This window comes from Pseudophryne corroboree, chromosome 9, assembly GCF_028390025.1.
Source record: "Pseudophryne corroboree isolate aPseCor3 chromosome 9, aPseCor3.hap2, whole genome shotgun sequence".
Taxonomy (NCBI): domain Eukaryota; kingdom Metazoa; phylum Chordata; class Amphibia; order Anura; family Myobatrachidae; genus Pseudophryne; species Pseudophryne corroboree.
Window position 1 is genome coordinate 296,186,889 of NC_086452.1, and position 22,375 is coordinate 296,209,263.

The 22,375-nt window shown below is 47.1% G+C and overlaps 1 protein-coding gene across 2 annotated transcripts in view; it reads right to left on the minus strand.

Annotated features, from left to right (window-relative positions):
- Positions 1–22,375, minus strand: part of DDX47 (DEAD-box helicase 47) — a 268,148-nt gene that overhangs the window by 34,822 nt on the left and 210,951 nt on the right. The window lies entirely within an intron of this gene.

Genomic DNA, 22,375 nt, shown 5'->3' on the forward strand with positions numbered 1-22,375 from the left:
ATATGTGTCCGAAGACCAAGCGGCTACATGACAGTAGAGCAGCAGAAGCTACCCTTCGCACAGCCTATGAGGCACCAAACAACTTAGTGGAGCGAGGCGAAATACAGGCAGAGTCTGATGTATGGCTACATAAGCCTGATAGATGACCAGATGGATCAGGCCAGCCCCAATTATGGGCATCGTAGAGAACAAATAGTCCATCTTACTTTCAGAAGCATTGCGAGCAACATACACCCGAAGGACATGAACCACATCCAAGGACTGGTAAGAGGCATGCTCGGATGCAAGAACCGGAACCACAGCTGTTTGATGTTGAAAGACTAAATTACTTTAGCCAAAAATGCCAGTTTCATACAGAGCTCAACTCGGTCCTTATGAAAAACAAGATAATCTCGGATCTGAAGAAAGGGCAAAACCGCTTTTCATGACAAATATTTGAGAATCACTTCTTCCAGAGGCTCAAATACCTCCAATTGCAGAAACTGCAAAACTAAGTTAAGGTTCCATGGAGTCATAGGAAGAACATACGGTGGCTGGACACAAAGTGCCTCTCGTATAAAGATGGATAAGGCGAAAACTTTCACTTTCAACGAGCCCAGATGAAGGCTTGCATCCACGCCAGCCTAAAGAAACAGGAGAAGACGGGAAAGATGAAAGTAGTAGTTGGGAATCGAAGGAGTTCACACCATGAGACAAAGACTGTCACATACAATGGTAGCGCGCTGCTGACACAGGCTTCCGGACCCTAAGCACAGTGGGAATCACTGCTTCCAGAATACGCTTATGTATTAGAATTGAGGCTTGAACAGCGACGCCGATAAACGAAGACACTGTAAGGCGGGGTAAACTAAAGGGCGCCGTTAAATCAGATTTTGCTGGAACAGTAATGGCCAAGAATCGCTGATGAGGAGCTGAAGAAAAGGCGCTGGTGAGCTGCTGGATCCGCTCATAGTGAAGCCCCGTCCCTTCAATGGCACGCGGTTTTCCCGCTCTTTTATACTGGCTGTTTGTGTTTGAGTGCATAAAATGGAGACAGACTCCTTTTATGGCTATGTTGCCAGTCTGGGTACCGCGTCTGCTGTTCAGCATCTGTGACCTTACACAGCGGGAGACGCAGTCCGCCCCGTTCAGAAGCCGTGCGTCTCCGTACCCTCATGCCGGCATAATGGCCGGCGACCCACTAACCGGGATGACTGCTTAGTACTCACCACTCTTCTTTCTTCTGCCTCTATTAGGGGTGGCGGAATGCTGCGGGATTGTACGCTCGCCATGATGGAGCTTGCGAACAGCTCCCTCAGGAGCTAGTGTCCTGTCAGCGGGGAACGGGACCATTAACCCTGAGAGAGGTTGGGTTCCCGGTTCCCTCCCTTCCCCCTCTCAAGTCCCATGAAGCAGGCAGGATGGTGCCATCCAGCCCTGCCTGAAAATAAATAGGATTTTAATACCTACCGGTAAATCCTTTTCTCCTAGTCCGTAGAGGATGCTGGGGACTCCCAAAGGACCATGGGGTATAGACGGGATCCGCAGGAGACATGGGCACTTTAAGACTTTAAATGGGTGTGAACTGGCTCCTTCCTCTATGCCTCTCCTCCAGACCTCAGTTGTAGGAACTGTGCCCAGGGAGACGGACATTTCGAGGAAAAGGATTTTTGTTAACTAAGGGTGAGACACATACCAGCTCACACCATACAACATGGCCTTTAAGTAAATACCAGTCAACGGAATGAACTAACATCAGCAACAGGCTGACCACAACCGAAACACAACCTTTGTGTAACATAAGCAAGAACTGCAGCTAAAGTCCGCACTGGGACGGGCGCCCAGCATCCTGTACGGACTAGGAGAAAAGGATTTACCAGAAGGTATTAAAATCCTATTTTCTCTTACATCCTAGAGGATGCTGGGTACTCCAAAAGGACCATGGGGTTTATACCAAAGCTCCAGACCGGGCGGGAGAGTGCGGACGACTCTGCAGCACCGATTGAGCAAACATGAGGTCCTCCTCAGCCAGGGTATCAAACTTGTAGAACTTGGCAAAAGTGTTTGAACCCGACCAAGTAGCTGCTCGGCAAAGTTGAAGCGCCGAGACTCCTCGGGCAGCCGCCCAAGATGAGCCCACCTTACTGGTAGAACGGGCCTTCACCGACTTCGGTAACGGCAATCCCACCGTAGAATGAGCATGCCGAATCGTATTACAGATCCAGCATGCAATAGTCTGCTTGGAAGCAGGCGCCCCAACTTTGTTGGGAGCATATAGGACAAACAGAGACTCTGATTTCCTAATCTGAGCCGTTCTGGCGACATAAATTTTCAAAACTCTGACTAAATCGAGAGACTTTGAAACAGCCAAGGCTTCCGTAGTCACATAGGTTGGTTTATGTGAAACGAAGAAACCACCTTCGGCAGAAATTGCTGGCGAGTTCTCAACTCCGCACTATCTTCATGGAAGATCAAATAGGGGCTCTTGTGAGACAAAGCCGCTAATTCAGACACCCGCCTCGCGGATGCCAAGGCCAAAAGCATGACCACTTTCCAAGTGAGAAATTTCAACTCAACCCTTCGCAAAGGTTCAAACCAGTGCGACATAAGAAATTGCAACACCACGTCAAGGTCCCATGGTGCCACAAACGGAGGGAGGTTGGATGCGCAGCACTCCTTTCACGAAAGTCTGAACCTCTGGAAGGGCGGCCAATTCTTTTTGAAAGAAAATAGATAAGGCCGAAATCTGCACTTTAATGAAGCCTAATTTTAGGCCCGCATCCACACCTGCTTGCAAAAAATAGAGGAAACGACCCAGCTGAAATTCTTCCGTAGGAGTCTTCCTGGATTCACACCAAGACACATACTTCCTCCAAATACGGTGATGATGCTTCGCTGTAATCTCCTTTCTAGCCTTAAGCAGAGTGGGGATGACTTCCCCGGGAATACCCTTGCGAGCTAGGATTTGGCGTTCAACCTCCACGCCGTCAAACGCAACCGCGGTAAGTCCTGGAACACGCACGGCCCTTGCAGTAACAGATCCTCTCTCAGAGGAAGAGGCCAGGGATCTCCTATGAGTAATTCCTGAAGATCCGGATACCAGGCCCTCCGTGGCCAATCTGGAACAATGAGTATCACCTGAACTCTTGTTCTTCTTATGATTCTTATCACCTTTTGAATGAGCGGAAGTGGGGGGGGAACACATATACCGACTGAAACACCCAGGGAGTTACCAGGGCGTCCACTGCACTGGCTTGAGGGTCCCTCGACCTGGAACAATATCTCTGAAGCTTCTTGTTGAGGCGAGACGCCATCATGTCTACTTGAGGAATTCCCCAACGACTTGTCACTTCTGCAAAGACCTCTTGATGAAGACGCCGCTCTCCTGGATGGAGATCGTGTCTGCTGAGGAAATCTGCTTCCCAGTTGTCCACGCCCAGAAGCAAGACCGCTGACAAAGCGCTGACATGTTTTTCCGCCCAGCGGAGAACTTTTGTGGCCTCCGCCATCGCCGCTCTTTATTCCACCCTGGCGGTTTATGTACGCCACTGCTGTTACGTTGTCCGACTGAATAAGGACAGGCAGACCACGAAGAAGGTGTGCCGCTTGTAGAAGGCCGTTGTAGATGGCTCTTAATTCCAGAACATTTATGTGCAGACAAGCTTCCTGGCTTGACCATTTTCCCTGGAAATCTTTTCCTTGTGTGACTGCTCCCCAGCCCCGGAGGCTTGCATCCGTGGTCACCAGGACCCAATCCTGGACCCCGAACCTGCGTCCCTCTTGGAGGTGAGAACTGTGAAGCCACCACAGGAGAGATATTCTGGTCCTGGAAGATAGGGTTATTTTCCGGTGCATGTGCAGGTGAGACCCGGACCACTTGTCCAACAGGTCCCACTGAAATACCCGGGCATGAAACCTGCCAAACGGAATGGCTTCGTAAGCTGCAACCATCTTCCCCAGTACCCGAGTGCATTGATGAATCGACACACTTGCCGGTTTCAGAATCCCCTTGACCATGGTCTGGATTTCCAGAGCTTTTTCCATTGGGAGAAACACTCTCTGCAGTTCCGTGTCCAGGATCATGCCCAAGAAAGACAGCCGAGTTGTCGGAATCAACTGCGACTTTGGCAAATTTAGAATCCAACCATGTTGCTGCAGAACCGTCAGAGAGCGCAATGTTTTTTAGTAATCGCTCCTTTGATCTCGCCTTTATCAGGAGATCGTCCAAGTACGGGATAATTGTGACACCTTGTTTGCGTAGGAGCACAATCATTTCCGCCATCACTTTGGTGAAAACCCTCGGGGCCGTGGAAAGACCAAACGGCAACGTCTGAAACTGGTAATGACAATCCTGAACAGCAAACCTCAGGAAAGCTTGATGTGGAGGATATCTCGGGACATGTAAGTAAGCATCTTTGATGTCAACTGACGCCATAAAATCCCCCCCTTCCAGACTAGCGATCACTGCTCGAAGAGATTCCATCTTGAACTTTAAACTTTTCAAATATAGATTGAGGGATTTTAGGTTCAGGATCGTTCTGACAGAGCCATCCGGCTTTGGGACGACAAACAGGCTCGAATAAAACCCTTCTCCCCATTGTTACAGGGGGTACCGTGACAATGACACGCTGCTGACACAGCTTTTGTATTGCCGCGCACACTACTTCCCTTTCTGGCAGAGAAACTGGCAAGGCTGATTTGAAAAATTGGTGGGTGGCACGTCTTGAAACTCCAGTTTGTACCCTTGGGACACTATTTCTAAAACCCAGGGATCCAGGCCAGAGTGAATCCAGACCTGACTGAAGAGTTGGAGACGTACCCCCACCGGTACGGACTCCCGTAGAGGAGCCCCAGCGTCATGCGGTGGATTTGGCAGAAGCCGGGGAGGACTTCTGCTCCTGGGAACCTGCCACAGCAGGTGACCTTTTTCCCCTTCATCTACCTTTAGAGACAAGGAAGGACGACCCTCTTCCTTTCTTGTATTTATTGGGCCGAAAGAACTGCATCTGATAGTGAGGCGTCTTTTTCTGTTGTGCAGGGACATAAGGAAGAAATGATGACTTACCCGCGGTAGCTGTAGACACCAGATCAGCTAGGCCGTCACCAAACAAGACACCACCTTTATACGGGAGAGCCTCCATAGCCTTCTTAGAGTCGGCATCAGCATTCCATTGATGAATCCACAGTGCTCTCCTGGCCGAGACTGCCATGGCATTGGCCCTTGATCCCAAGAGGCAGATATCCCTCGCGGCATCTTTTAGGTAAGCAGCAGCGACTCTGATATAACCGAGAGTCCAAAAAATGCTATCCCTATCTAGGGTATCCATGTCAGATGCCAAGTTATCTGCCCACTTACCAATACCGCTACTCACCCATGCCGACACCACGGCAGGTCTGAGCAGCGCACCCGTAGTGACATAAATGGATTTTAAGGTAGTTTCCTGCTTACAATCCGCAGGGTCCTTTAAGGCAGCCGTGTCCAGAGGCGGAAGCGCCACCTTTTTGGACAGTCGTGATAGAGCCTTGTCCACATTGGGAGATGACTCCCACTTTTGCCTGTCCTCAGAGGGGAAAGGATATGCCATTAGAATTCTCTTGGGAATCTGCCACCTTTTGTCAGGAGATTCCCAAGCTTTTTCACAAAGTGTTCAGCTCATGAGAGAGGGGAAACGTCACCTCAGGTTTTTTACCCTTATACAAACAAACCCTTGTATCAGGCATAGTAGGTACCTCTGTAATATGCAAAATGTCTTTAATTGCCACAATCATGTACTGAATACTCTTAACCAGTTTCGGATTTAAACTGGCCTCACTATAGTCGACACTGGAATCAGAGTCCGTGTCGGTATCCGCCATCTGGGTAAATGAGCGCTTTTGCGACCCTGAGGGGGTCTGGACCTGAGAAAGGGCGTCCTCCATGGATTTTCTCCATGTTTGGGTCTGAGAATCAGATTTATCCAGCCTTTTAGTCAATAATGCCACATTTGCATTCAACGTGCTCAACATATCCACCCAATCAGCAGTCGGCGGTGCCGACAGTCACTCCCAGCGCTTTTTCCGCCCCCACTGTAACCTCCTCCGGGGAGGAGCACTCAGCCTCAGACATGTCAACACACGTACCGACACTCACCAACACACTGGCTATAGGGGACAGACCCACAGAAGCCTGTTAGAGAAACACAGAGGGAGTCTACCAGCTCACACCCCAGCGCCTATCCCGGTACGGAGACCAAATACACACTGCCTCAGACCTGTTTGCGCCGTTTTTATCAAGTGATAATAGCACCAATTTACTGTGCCCCCCCCCCCCCCCCCCCTTCCCCGTTTTACACCCTGTTACTTGTGCAGGAGTGTTGAGGTCCGGGCCAGCGTCTCTGCATCCTGTGAAGAGAAAATGGCGCTGGTAAGCTGTGAGGGCTAAGCCACGCCCCCTCACTGGCGTGCCAGAGTCCCGCTCAAATTCAAATTATTTATACTGGCGGGGGCTATATCTAGTGCCTAGGCACTTCCAATATATATATTTTGGCCAGTTATGCTTTAAAACTTCAGTAATCATGCTGCCCAGGACGCCCCCCTGCGCCCTGCAAGTGCCGCCGTGTGTGTGGGAGCATGGTGCGCAGCACGACCGCTGCGCGGTACCTCAGTACTGAAGTCTTCTGCCGTCACTGAAGTCTTCTTGTCTTCTTAATACTCACCCGGCTTCTATCTTCTGGCTCTGTGAGGGGGGTAACGGCGCGGCTCCGGGAACGAGCAGCTAGGCGCACCAAGTGATCGGACCCTCTGGAGCTAATGGTGTCTAGTAGCCTAAGAAGCAGAGCCTTTGAACTCACAGAAGTAGGTCTGCTTCTCTCCCCTCAGTCCCACGCTGCAGGGAGCCTGTTGCCAGCAGTGCTCCCTGAACACAAAAAACCTAACAAAAAGTATTTTATAGAGAAACTCTGTAGAGCTCCCCATGTATGTGTTTAGGCTCTCTGGGCACAGAATCTGAGGTCTGGAGGAGGGGCATAGAGGGAGGAGCCAGTTCACACCCATTTAAAGTCTTAAAGTGCCCATGTCTCCTGCGGATCCAGTCTAAACCCCATGGTCCTTTTGGAGTCCCTAGCATCCTCTAGGACGTAAGAGAAAAACTTTACAAAATAAATGCAGAAAACTCTTCAGGAGCTTCCAGAGACGCGACAGACTCCTCCGGGGCACATTTTCTAAACTGAGTCTGGTAGGAGGAACATAGAGGGAGGAGCCAGTCAACACGATCAAATTCTTTAAGTGCCCATGTCTCCTAGTGGACCGGTCTATACCCCTATGGTACTAAATGGATTCCCAGTATCCCCTATGACGTAAGAGAAAATCAGGGTACCAAACTTGCCAAGGCCAATTTGGAGCCACCAGTATCACACTTGTGGTTTCTCATTTGAAGCATTTAAAAACCAGAGGAAGTAAAAAAAAGTAGCAAACAGAAGGAACCGCCACTGCATGGACAGAGCTTCGGCCCTCGAATTCCGCATTCTGGAACAATACTGTTGAAGCTTGTGATTGTGTTGTTATGAGGTGTACCTGTGGACTGCCCCAACGCCGGATTAGCTGCTGAAATACCTCTGGACAAAGGGCTCATTCCCCGGGATGCACATCCTGGCAACAGATAGTCAGCCTGGAAAATGCTTCTCTGCACACTCAAGGATGTGGGTGGACTCCCGCATGGCTCGACAGCTCAGCGTACGTCATTGGTGCTTTTTGTAGGTCGTGGCATTGTCAGACTGCACTTGAATCCGTTGTTCTTCTACAAGATAGTGTGTTGAAAACTGCAAAGAGTTTTAAAAAATGTACTGGCAGAAGAGTCTCTTGGCGAAACCACAGACCATATAACAGGAACATGCAGAACCCCTCCCTTTCAAGCTGGCATCCATGGTCACAACAATCCAAGATCACAATAGGACATCCTTCCTCAAGGTGAGCAGCATTCAACCACCAGAGAAGGGAGAGACGAGTCCTATGCGAGAGACAAGTTGGTGCATATGAAGGTGGGACTCCGTCCACTGGGAAAGAAAGTCTAGCTGAAGCATTCTGGAATGAAATCTACCAAATTGAATCGCCTCGAAGGAGGCTGGCATTTTGCCCAGTAAGCAGATTTACAAGTGAAAAAAGACTGCTTCAGCAGCAACCGGACCCATGGACTGTACCGCTTTTATCTTGTCTGGAGGCAGAATAACACTCTGCAAGGCAGTGTCAAAAACCATGCCCAGAAACAGAAGACTCCAAGAACAGGTTGGACTTTTTGAAGTTGACAACCCGCCCGTGGGCAATGAAAACGTGATGCGTCAAGGTCACACGATCTCTCAGACGGTGCCTTGATAAAAAAGTCGTTAAGGGGTTTGCTTGATGATAAGTTAGTCATGTTGGTTTCTGTCTATGCACCGAACTCTTACCAGGTCTCTTTCCTTCGTAAACTTTTTTTATTGATCCAGAAATTCTCTATAGGCTCATTAGTTATAATGGGAGACTTTAAATTGGTCTTAAATCCTAAACTTGACAAATCTTACAACTAATGTTGCAGGGTCATCTGTCCCCTCACGCCCCTCCACTGCGTTCCGCAATTTACTCGCCGAATTTTACCTACTGTATATGACATGTGGAGAACCCAAAAGCCATCTGGGCAAGACTATTCCCCAGTACACAACACTTACTCTAGAATCGATTTAATCCTGGGGGACAAATGGACACTGCAATATACTAAATCGATATTCTCCCTATCACTTGGTCTGATCATGTCCCGATTCTTTGGCTTGAAAGATAGATCAACGTAGAGAACCGCCTAGACCTTGGCGTCTATCCGCCATCTTCTATCCGATTTAATGACAAAGAAAATTATTTCTGGACAGTATTATCTCCTACATGGCTACCAATGCTCCTCGAGACACATCCACCTCAAACCACTGGTGCGTGTTTAGAGCTGTTACTTGAGGTTCTGCCATCCAAGCAGGCGCAACCCTTAAAAAAAGCAAAATGCACAACGCCAAATGGATTTAGAAACTAAGCTTAAAGACTTGGAGGATAGGAATAGGTGCTCACCATCCAAAGCTCTACGTAAAAAATTATCGGAAACACGTCAACTACAAAAATTGTTAATGGCACAGACACAATAGGCATTGAATAGACTTAGTCAGAAATTTTACTTACTTGGCAATAGGTCAGGTAAGTTGTTGGCCAGGAAGTTAAGAATGCAGCAAGCTAGGAACAGAATTAACATGCAACTTCTGCCTCTAACACTAAAATCCAAAAGATATTTCTAACCAGTTTGCCAATTACTATACCCAACTTTATAACCTCTCTCAAGACCCTACTGTCCCTCAACCTTCAACAACCTCCATATCCTCTTTTCTGGATAAGGTTGATCAGCCATCTCTCACGTTTGAGCACCTAGAGGCGTTAAACGCTCCTTGGACTGCTCTTGACATTGAGGAAGTCATGAAGTACTTACACAGATGTAAAGCCGCTGGACCTGATGGATTTATCAACGATTTCTACATAACATTTCGGGAGCTTTTAACAATCCATTTGACTGAGCTCTACAATATTACTACTACACTTGATGCACTCCCCAAGGAAATGTTAGTCACAAATAGTAACGTTACCTTAACCTGGGAAAAACCTAGAATACTGCCAAAACTACCGTCCTATAGCCCTGCTACATTGCGATATTAAGCTTTACGTGAAATTGATAGCCACACACATTAATTCCTTTCTACCCTTGCTGATTCGCCCAGACCAAGTTGTGTTTGTCCCTGGAAGGCAGGGGTCAGACAACACCCCGTAGGGTGTTTAATCTGATTGACTCTGGATTTAAAGATCGGGGCCTTCTCTTGCTGTCTTTAGGTACAGACTAGGCATTTGAGCGCTTGAATTGGATGTATTTTTGAGAAGTTTATACTAAGTTTGGATTTAGAGACCAAATATCATCGATCTTTGCATTATACAGTGCCCATTCGGCACGCGTTTTCAGCAAAGGTTTCCTATCACGTGTGTTCCCTATTTCTAACGGTACAAGGCAGAAATGCCCGCTCTCTCCTTTAATTTTTTGGCCTGGCTATTGAACATCTCGTGGTAAAGATGCACAAAGATGACAAATTTCCAGGGATAGGTGCTGGCCCATCACAACATAAATTATGTTTTTTTGCAGATGACATTCTTTTATTTGTCTCAGACCTCGTCTCTACTATTCCTTACCTTCATTTAATTTTAGATGATTATAGCAAGGCCTCTTATTATAAATTAAATACCACAAAAACAGATGCTCTTCCTATAAATCTTTCCAGCTCCCTTTCCTCCCTGCTCTCCAGTTATCAATATACTTGCCAAACTGTCGATTTGTTACCTAGGTATTAACATTCCTGATGACACCTTCAAAGTTTTTGAGGAGAATTTACCATCTCTTATTAAAATCCCTCTCATCTCTTTCTAAATCCTGGCTCACATATGATATCTCCTGGTCAGGTCGTACAACAACATTTAAGATGTCCCTACTACCTAAATTAATGTATATATTTTGTGCAATTCCATATATTTTTCCAAAAAAGTACTTTGCAGAGTGTAATCTTATCTTATTTTAACTAAATATAGCTGGCCCGCAGGTACTCCTAAACTAGCAAAGTCCAAGATGATTCTTTCTCAAGCTATTGGAGGGCTTAATCTTCCTGACCTAGTCATGTACCATGAAGCATGCATTTTATTTTAGCCCAACTCAAAGCTTATTCAGATGTGGGCTCGGACGTGGGGTGGGTATGTTTAGAGATTGCAGCATGTTCATCCTACCCTTTGGAGGATATTCTGAAGATTCACAAATCTATATGACCAACCCCTACCAACACCGTCTAACGTCCAGAAGAAATGGGAAGATGATTTGGGAATTTCATTGACTAGTAACCAGTGGAGCAACATTTTCTCATCCTCATATAAGATGCCCAGATGTTTAAACCATACCAAAATGCATATAAAGTTGATCCACAGACTATATATCTAATGCCAGAAAGGCTACACAAATTTTGACCTACATGTTCCAAATTTTGTTGGCATCACTGTGGAGAGATACTGTAAGCCATATATTCTGGTCATGTTCTGTCATTGGTCCGTTGTGGGCAGATGTTTTTAAATAAATAAGGTATTAAATTTGTCGCTCTACCCATCCACCTCTTTAGCCCAACAAAATATATTCCCTTATAATATTTTGCTACATAAGCGTTACGTCCTTGGACATATTCTAATTGCGGCTTGAGCCGCTTTATCACAAATATGGAAACAACCTGCTTCTTCATTAAAGGTTATACATAAGATCGATTTCCATTATACTATGGAGACTGTATATATGCCATATTCGTACTAAACCTCATCTCCACTAGTTCCGTGGTCATCTTGGCATTATCTAGTAACAGAAGGGGATGGCGCTCAGTATTCTCCCAAAACATCTCAATCTGACCGTCTTCAATTGAACCTTAACGAGAAAGTGTCCGACTTTGAAAATGATAAATAAATGCAAGTTTGTCCTTATCACTATTGCATTGCAAGTATGTTCATGTTATTGGAATCTTGATCTACTCTGTCCCCTTTGTAGATTTCCCCGTTTTTTTTGCTGTACCCCCCACAAAATAAGTATTTTTCAATAAAAACTACTGACGTTAATAAAAAAAAAAAAAAAAAAAAAAGAAGAAGGTAGACAGGATTAGGTCACCTTGAGAGTGCAAAGGTGAGCCATCATTACCACCATTACCTTTGTGAACACAGAGAGAGAGAGGACAAACTCTTGTGTGACCCTCTCGAACAAGATTTCAAACCAAAACATCTGAGGGATCAACATGGGTTTAAAAAAAAAAAAAAAAAATCTTTTAACTTTTTCATACTTTACGATCCACGTGGACTACGATTGGTAACGGTAAACTGTGTCGAGCGCGGCGGTGGTGGAGGAAGGCACCTTGCCTGAAGCATGTGAGGGGACACGGTGCACTAATTGGGGTTACCAGTCACTTTACGAAGAAAACGAGACAAAAAAAAAAAAAGTAAAACATGTTGACCTTTTTCCATGTCGACCAATAGCGGTCGACCTAATGACTGTCAACCCAAGTCTTGTCAACCTAATGACTCCTACCCACATCTGAACAAGTTTGAAACCAAACGTCTTTGAAATTAAATAAGCGAGCTCCCGCATAAGGGGCTCCCAGGTGGGATGGAACACCATCAAGCAGCTGCTTTTTCCGCAAGCTTGGGATCTGGAAGTACTGGAACAACGCCCTCATGACTTTCCTCCTATCGCAACAGACAAAGCGCCACTGGGCTTGGAGCAAAAACGAGGGGTTACCTGAAAGGAACAAAAAGACAGATCCGAATCATAGTTGTGCAGACGAGAATGGCAAAAAGTACACTTTCCTTGTAGTGAGGACCATAATTTTGTCCAATTTCGGACCAAAGAGCACTTTTCCCCAAAAAAATGAGTCTCCAGAGTACATATGGACTTAGCGTCTGCCTGTCAAGCCCTAAGCCATGACGAGCTGCTACTGCCAAAGCAGAAATACTGGAACATACCTGTACCACATCACTGCAGATTCCTCAATATGATCAGCTAGGACCGGGAAACATTAGAACTAAGACCACCTACTAATTGCTCCACTTTGTCAACCCAAGCACCCACCAGAACTGGTTGGAGAGAAATCCCAACTGTAGTGTAAATGGATTTAAGGGTAGATTCCAGTTTCCTAACCGACCCATCTCTTCATGAATTGGCTGACGGGACCAGAATAGTCGTTAGATAGACGGGAAACAAAAGGGATTCATCAAGGGCATACATTCCAACTTAGATCTGTCTTCAGACAAAAAAGGGTAGAGAGCAACAGTCTTGACATCTGGAACTTCTTATACGGATTTTTCAAGGAGGATGACAACTGAGGGGAAATTGACTAAAAGCTTATTCCTTTCCTGAAAAGTGAAATCTCCTGAGACTCCACTGTATCAGAATTCGAGAGCTTAAGTACCTGGAAAACAGCCCTGATCAAGAATTCCACCCCTTGGTCATCACCGAAATCCACCTACAGAAGCAAGGCAATCTCCAGGTCAGAGTCATCAGGAAACTCTCCTTCCTCTTCCTGAGAAAAGGAAGCTACATGAGAGTCCTCACCCGACTGGAAGACCAAAGAGAGCAATCTTCTTCTGCGACAGCCACTTAAAAGAACTATCAGAATTACTAGAGGAGGATTTCAGCGTCCATTCATGAGATCCAGAAACCTCAACTAAACCCTGTATGGAGAGCACTCGGCCCTGGTCCCAAGCCGGCTCTAATACCTAGGAAGACGGCATAGGCCGAAGAGAAGGCCCTGACCCCTCTTTCACCATCTGCGCCACCTTGGTTAGGGATGTGCCAAGGGGCCGCCAATTGCTGTGACAATTTGGACATAGCCACAGCCAACATACCCAATATGGTGTATCAGCAAATGGAGGGACCAACATGGGAGCTGACACAGGCTGATCCCCAGACTCACAGACCTCACACACAGCCCCCTATCTAAGTGTGCAAATACTTTTTGCAAAGCAATCCCCTTGTCAGATGGGACTAATGTTACAAAACCCTTCCTGGCAATAATGTGAATAGGGAAGGTGGCAGGAAAGACACACACGATTACACAGTAGGAGACATAATAGGCAGCAGATGTATATATAGAGAAATATAGAAATAGAGAAATAAATAGAGAAAATAAGATTTTACTCACCGGTAAATCTATTTCTCGTAGTCCGTAGTGGATGCTGGGAACTCCGAAAGGACCATGGGGAATAGCGGCTCCGCAGGAGACTGGGCACAACTAAAGAAAGCTTTTAGGTCACCTGGTGTGCACTGGCTCCTCCCACTATGACCCTCCTCCAAGCCTCAGTTAGGACACTGTGCCCGGACGAGCTGACATAATAAGGAAGGATTTTGAATCCCGGGTAAGACTCTTACCAGCCACACCAATCACACCGTATAACTCGTGATACCATACCCAGTTTAACAGTATGAAAACAACTGAGCCTCTCAACAGATGGCTCAACAATAACCCTTTAGTTAACAATAACTATGTACAAGTATTGCAGACAATCCGCACTTGGGACGGGCGCCCAGCATCCACTACGGACTACGAGAAATAGATTTACCGGTGAGTAAAATCTTATTTTCTCTGACGTCCTAGTGGATGCTGGGAACTCCGAAAGGACCATGGGGATTATACCAAAGCTCCCAAACGGGCGGGAGAGTGCGGATGACTCTGCAGCACCGAATGAGAGAACTCAAGGTTCTCCTCAGCCAGGGTATCAAATTTGTAGAATTGCCCCTGACCAAGTAGCAGCTCGGCAAAGTTGTAAAGCCGAGACCCCTCGGGCAGCCGCCCAAGATGAGCCCACCTTCCTTGTGGAATGGGCTTTTACTGATTTAGGATGCGGCCGTGCAGCCGCAGAATGCGCCAGCTGAATTGTGCTACAAATCCAGCGAGCAATAGTCTGCTTAGAAGCAGGAGCACCCAGCTTGTTGGGTGCATACAGGATAAATAGCGAGTCAGTTTTCCTGACTCTAGCCGTCCTGGAAACATAAATTTTCAAGGCCCTGACTACGTCCAGCAACTTGGAATCCTCCAAGTCCCTAGTAGCCGCAGGCACCACAATAGGTTGGTTCAAGTGAAAAGCTGATACCACCTTAGGGAGAAACTGGGGACGAGTCCTCAATTCTGCCCTATCCATATGGAAAATCAGATAAGGACTTTTAAATGACAAAGCCGCCAATTCTGACACACGCCTGGCTGAAGCCAAGGCCAATAACATGACCACTTTCCACGTGAGATACTCTAGATCCACGGTTTTAAGTGGCTCAAACCAATGTGATTTTAAGAAACTCAACACCACGTTGAGATCCCAAGGTGCCACTGGAGGCACAAAAGGGGGGCTGAATATGCAGCACTCCCTTAACAAACGTCTGAACTTCAGGTAGTGAAGCTAGTTCTTTCTGGAAGAAAATCGACAGAGCCGAGATCTGTACCTTAATGGAGCCTAATTTCAGGCCCATAGTCACTCCTGCTTGTAGGAAATGCAGAAATCGACCCTTGAAATTCCTCTGTTGGGGCCTTTTTGGCCTCACACCAAGCAACATACATCCGCCATATGCGGTGATAATGCTTTGCAGTTACATCTTTCCTGGCTTTAATCAGCGTAGGAATGACTTCCTCCGGAATGCCCTTTTCCTTCAGGATCCGGCGTTCAACCGCCATGCCGTCAAACGCAGCCGCGGTAAGTCTTGGAACAGACAGGGCCCCTGCTGCAGCAGGTCCTGTCTGAGCGGCAGAGGCCATGGGTCCTCTGAGATCATCTCTTGAAGTTCCGGGTACCACGCTCGTCTTGGCCAATCCGGAACCACGAGTATTGTTCATACTCCTCGTTTTCTTATTATTCTCAGTACCCTTGGTATGAGAGGCAGAGGAGGGAACACATAAACTGACTGGTACACCCACGGTGTCACTAGAGCGTCCACAGCTATCGCCTGAGGGTCCCTTGACCTGGCGCAATATCTCTCTAGTTTTTTGTTTAGGCGGGACGCCATCATGTCCACCTGTGGCCATTCCCAACGGTTTACCAACAGTTGGAAGACTTCTGGATGAAGTCCCCACTCTCCCGGGTGTAGGTCGTGTCCGCTGAGGAAGTCTGCTTCCCAGTTGTCCACTCCCGGAATGAACACTGCTGACAGTGCTAAGACGTGATTTTCCGCCCATCGGAGAATCCTTGTGGCTTCTGCCATCGCCATCCTGCTTCTTGTGCCGCCCTGTCGGTTTACATGGGCGACTGCCGTGATGTTGTCTGATTGGATCAGTACCGGCTGGTTTTGAAGCAGAGGCCTTGCCAGACTTAGGGCATTGTAAATGGCCCTCAGTTCCAGAATATTTATGTGTAGGGACGACTCCTGACTTGACCAAAGTCCTTGGAAATTTCTTCCCTGTGTGACTGCCCCCCAGCCTCGAAGGCTGGCATCCGTGGTTACCAGGACCCAGTCCTGTATGCCGAATCTGCGGCCCTCTTGAAGATGAGCACTCTGCAGCCACCATAGTAGAGATACCCTGGTCCTTGGAGACAGGGTTATCAGCCGATGCATCTGAAGATGCGATCCCGACCACTTGTCCAAGAGGTCCCACTGAAAGGTTCTTGCATGGAACCTGCCGAATGGAATTTTGCTTCGTAAGAAGCTACCATTTTTCCCAGGACTCGTGTGCAGTGATGCACCGATACCTGTTTTGGTTTCAGGAGGTCTCTGACTAGAGATGACAGCTCCTTGGCTTTCTCCTGCGGGAGAAACACTTTTTTCTGTTCTGTGTCCAGAACCATCCCCAGGAACAGTAGGCGTGTGGTAGGAACCAGCTGTGACTTTGGAATGTATAGAATCCATCCGTGCTGTTGTAGCACTTCCCGAGATAGTGCTACTCCGACCAACAACTGCTCCTTGGACCTCGCCTTTATAAGGAGATCGTCCAAGTACGGGATAATTAAAACTGCCTTTCTCGAAGGAGTATAATCATTTCTGCCATTACCTTGGTAAAGACCCTCGGTGCCGTGGACAGTCCAAACGGCAGTGTTTGGAATTGGTAATGGCAATCCTGTACCACAAATCTGAGGTACTCCTGGTGAGGATGGTAAATGGGGACATGTAAGTAAGCCTCCTTGATGTCCAGGGATACCATGTAATCCCCCTCCTCCAGGCTTGCAATAATCGCCCTGAGCGATTCCATCTTGAACTTGAATTTTTTTATGTATGTGTTCAAGGATTTCAAATATAAAATGGGTCTCACCGAACCGTCCGGTTTCGGTACCACAAACAGTGTGGAATAGTAACCCCGTCCTTGTTGAAGTAGGGGCACCTTGACTATCACCTGCTGGGAATACAGCTTGTGAATTGCCTCTAGCACAGTCTCCCTGCCTGAGGGAGTTGTCGGCAAGGCAGATTTGAGGAAACGGCGGGGGGGAGACGCCTCGAATTCCAGCTTGTACCCCTGAAATACTACTTGAAGGATCTAGGGATCCACCTGTGAGCGAGCCCACTGATTGCTGAAATTTTTGAGGCGGCCCCCCACCGTACCTGGCTACGCCTGTGGAGCCCCCCCGTCATGCGGTGGACTCAGAGGAAGCGGGGGAAGAATTTTGATTCTGGGAACTGGCTGACTGGTGCAGCTTTTTCCCTCTTCCCTCGTTTTACACGCTTGCATTTCTGAAGCCGAAAGGACTGTACCTGATAATACAGTGCTTTCTGAGGCTGTGAGGAAACCTGGAGGTAAAAAATTTTTCTTCCTAGCTGTTGCTGTGGATACGAGGTCCCAGAGACCATCCCCAAACAATTCCTCACCCTTATAAGGCTCTATGTGCCTTTTAAAGTCAGCATCACCTGTCCAGTGTCGGGTCTCTAATAACCTCCTGACCGAATGGACATTGCATTAATTCTGGATGCCAGCCGGCAAAATATCCCTCTGTGCATCCCTCATATATAAGACGACGTCTTATGTTCGCAAAATAGTATCCCTGTTTGACAGGGTTACAGACCACGCTGCAGCAGCACTATCTGCAGGTCTCAGTATAGTACCTGAGTGTGTAAATACAGACTTCAGGATAGCCTCCTGCTTTTTATCAGCAGGTACCTTCAAAGTGGCCGTATCCTAAGACGGCAGTGCCACCTTTTTTGACAAACGTGTGAGCGCCTTATCCACCCTAGGGGATATCTCCCAGCGTAACTTATCCTCTGGCGGGAAAGGGTACGCCATCAGTAACTTTTTAGAAATTACCAGTTTCTTATCGGGGGAACCCACGCTTTTTCACACTTCATTCACTCATTTGATGGGGGAACAAAACACTGCCTGCTTTTTCTCCCCAAACATAAAACCCTTTTTTAGTGGTACTTGGGTTAATGTCAGAAATGTGTAACACATTTTTTATTGCCGGGATCATGTAACGGATGTTCCTAGTGGATTGTGTATATGTCTCAACCTCGTCGACACTGGAGTCAGACTCCGTGTCGACATCTGTGTCTGCCATCTGAGGGAGCGGGCGTTTTTGAGCCCCTGATGGCCTTTGAGACGCCTGGGCAGGCGCGGGCTGAGAAGCCGGCTGTCCCATAGCTGTTACGTCATCCAGCCTTTTATGTAAGGAGTTGACACTGTCGGTTTATACCTTCCACCTATCCATCCACTCTGGTGTCGGCCCCACAGGGGGCGACATCACATTTATCGGCATCTGCTCTGCCATCACATAAGCCTCCTCATCAAACGTGTCGACACAGCCGTACCGACACACCGCACACACACAGGGAATGCTCTGACTGAGGACAGGACCCCACACAGCCCTTTGGGGAGACAGAGAGAGAGTATGCCAGCACACACCAGAGCGCTATATAATTTAGGGATTAACACTATATTGAGTGAATTTTTCCCAATAGCTGCTTGTATATACAATATTGCGCCTAAATTTAGTGCCCCCCCTCTCTTTTTAACCCTTTGAGCCTGAAAACTACAGGGGAGAGCCTGGGGAGCTGTCTTCCAGTTGCACTGTGAAGAGAAAATGGCGCCAGTGTGCTGAGAGAGATAGCTCCGTCCCTTTTTCGCGGACTTTTCTCCCGCTTTTTTATGGATTCTGGCAGGGGTATTTATCACATATATAGCCTCTGGGGCTATATATTGTGATATATATGCCAGCCAAGGTGTTTTTATTGCTGCTCAGGGCGCCCCCCCCCCAGCGCCCTGCACCCTCAGTGACCGGAGTGTGAAGTGTGCATGAGGAGCAATGGCGCACAGCTGCAGTGCTGTGCGCTACCTTGGTGAAGACTGATGTCTTCTGCCGCCGATTTTCCGGACCTCTTCTTGCTTCTGGCTCTGTAAGGGGGACGGCGGCGCGGCTCCGGGACCGAACACCAAGGCCAGTTCCATGCGGTCGATCCCTCTGGAGCTAATGGTGTCCAGTAGCCTAAGAAGCCCAAGCTAGCTGCAAGCAGGTAGGTTCGCTTCTTCTCCCCTTAGTCCCTCGCTGCAGTGAGCCTGTTGCCAGCAGGTCTCACTGTAAAATAAAAAACCTAATTATATACTTTCTTTCTAGAAGCTCAGGAGAGCCCCTAGTGTGCATCCAACCTCGGCCGGGCACAAAATCTAACTGAGGCTTGGAGGAGGGTCATAGTGGGAGGAGCCAGTGCACACCAGGTGACCTAAAAGCTTTCTTTAGTTGTGCCCAGTGTCCTGCGGAGCCGCTATTCCCCATGGTCCTTTCGGAGTTCCCAGCATCCACTAGGACGTCAGAGAAATAGAGGAATGTAAATACACTAGAAGCCACTCCACAAAGATGTGAAGAGAGGCTGAAGTCTAGGTGAAACTCCAGACACCACAAAATCGCCTCAGTGCAACGCACGGACCCCCTTCCGGGCTAATAAACTGTCCGGGACCAGTAAGGAATGCCTAGACAGAAGGGAAACCACTAGCGCATCCACCTGAGCAAGGGCCCCTGATTGGCTGTCACTACGCCCAGTCCCTAGTTAACTCCATCCATCAGACTTAAATTATCTGAGCGGCAATGTTCACACTGTTAAAGGGGACTCATTCAATTTCCCGAAGAGCCACTCCTGTTGCCGCTTTCTATATGGCTGGGGGCACATGCGACGTCAACACTCAACCCGATGCTAACCAAGGGAGTAGGTTATACTCACCGCTGCCTAACCTGCCAGTTCATGGACAGCACACATAGCCCGATAACCCTGTGGCCAGGGACCCAGACCTCCAACAGCCGTGATGGGTCCTTCCTGAGCTGCCCACGATGCAGTCAGACTGCAGCAGCCTTGCAGTCTGCCTGACCTGAAGTTCATCATAAGATGATAAAAAAATAAAAATAAAGGCTGATTGCAGTCCAATACTAGCGCCTGACTCCCTTGGCTCATAATCTAAACAGAGGTCAGTGGTGTATAGAGGGGGGTGAGCCAACTCCAATTATTCAGAAGAATTAAAGTGCCAGGCTCCACTCATCACCTGTATATAACCCAGTGTAACTCCTGTGTTCCCCAGTGGATGAAGGATAAATAAAGACAGACAAATACCTATAAATCAGCTCCTGTAAAATGACAGGAGCTGATTGGTAAGTACTTTCTCTCTTCAATCTTTGATAAAAACAATAGCAAGAACAAAAAAGTCACCATAGACACTTTATAAGTAGATCTGTGTTAAGATTAAAAATATAAACCAGCAATGCATGGCCAGATAGGATTAGGATATGTCATGAGCTCAAAACAGGAGAAAACAACAGTAATTAGTATATGCATTAGTAGGAACAAGTGAAACGAAAGGACATAAAATGGAACAAATTTAATTGAGCCTGGCTGCATTCCAGTGCTGTAAGAAATAGACAAATTAACCCTATGATTATCAAAAGCATAATGAGTCCAATCATTTGGACCAGAGATGATCAAACTTACCAATAGCTTTCCTATCTGTCTAAATAAATTTCTCATGGCTTATGGTTATATTCACTAATATCCAGTATGCAAAGCTGGAGCCCAAAGGCACTTTCAAAGGCCATCCAATACAGACCTTTGCTAACATAAAAACATTAAACATACATATTATCTAGAACACAGGTTCTCAAACTCGGTCCTCAGGACCCCACACGGTGCATGTTTTGCAGGTCTCCTCACAAAATCACAAGTGAGTGAAATAATGAGCTCCACCTGTGGACCTTTTAAAATGTGTCAGTGAGTAATTAATACACCTGTGCACTTGCTGGGTTACCTGCAAAACATGCACTGTGTGGGGTCCTGAGGACCGAGTTTGAGAACCACTGATCTAGAGCACAGGTTCTCAAACTCGGTCCTCAGGACCCCACACAGTGCATGTTTTGCAGGTCTCCTCACAGAATCGCAAGTGAAATAATTAGCTCCACCTGTGGACCTTTTAAATTGTGTCTGTGAGTAATTAATACACCTGTGCACCTGCTGGGTTACCTGCAAAACATGCACTGTGTGGGGTCCTGAGGACCGAGTTTGAGAACCACTGATCTAGAGTAAACAATCCAATACAGCAAGTGTTTTTAATCCTTCACTAAATACCCCTTTTCCTATAGCTTAAAAAACACGGGTAAATGCACGGGGGCACGCATTTACCCGTGTTTTTTGCAAGTGGAAAAGTGTCACCCCACAAAAACCCGGATCAAGTGACCCGTGAATCCTACCCGGGTAGGACACGGGAATGATCCGGGTAGGGTTGTACTGTATGGAAGGGCGGCGCTGGGAGATCATGTGATCTCCCAGAACTGCCCCTGCCGCGTCACCAACCCTGCATTATGCCGGGTTAGTGACTGCTGATGGGAAAGGGGCTGAGCACGGGTCGCAGCCGGGCTGCACCCGTCAGGCTCCCAGCTGCGACCCGTGCTCGTAGGTGGAAAAGGGGTATAACTTAACCAGGTTTTTGCACACATGAAAAGGAGCATTATCTATCTGCCCCAGATAACAGAGCTGCTCCTAAAAATTATATGCAAATATAAATGCAAAAACATAATTTATGTAAACTGGGATAGAGAATGTCACATCCGTATAAATGCCACTACAATCAAATAAGTAACATCTTGAACGTCCAACACTAACTCTTTTTCCTTTTAAATGCAAAAATATGTCTTATAATTGAATACAGTATACTGCCAATAAGGTTGTTTGCGGTGTATAAAAAAAAATACAGTGCATCCGGAAAGTATTCGCAGCGCTTCACTTTTTCCACTTCTGAGAGGGGAATAAATTCATTTTTCCCCTCAAAATTCTACACAAAATACCTCATAATGACGTGAAATAAGGTTGAGATTTTTGCAAATGTATTACAAATAAAAAAACTAAGAAATCACATGTACATAAGTATTCACAGCCTTTGCCATAAAGCTCAAAATTGCGCTCAGGTGCATCCTGTTTGCACTGATCATCCTTGAGATGTTTCTACAGCTTAATTGGAGTCCACTTGAGGTAAATTCAGTTGATTGGACATGATTTGAAAAGGCACACACCTGTCTATATAAGATCCCACACTTGACAGTGCATGCCTAAGCACAAACCAAGTCAAAGGAATTGTCTGTAGACCTCCGAGACAGGATTGCCTCAAGGCACAAATTTGTGAAAGAGTACAAAAAAATATCTGCTGCTTTGAAGGTCCCAATGAGCACAGTGGCCTCCATCATCCATAAATGGAAGAAGTTCGGAACCACCAGGACTCTTCCTAGAGCTGTCTAAGCTAAGCGATCGTGGGAAAAAGTCCCTAGTCAAGGAGGTGACCTAGAACCAGATGGTCACGGTCACTCTTCGGCGTGAATGCCAGGTGTCATATTTGGAGGAAACCAGGCCAATTCCATCCCTACA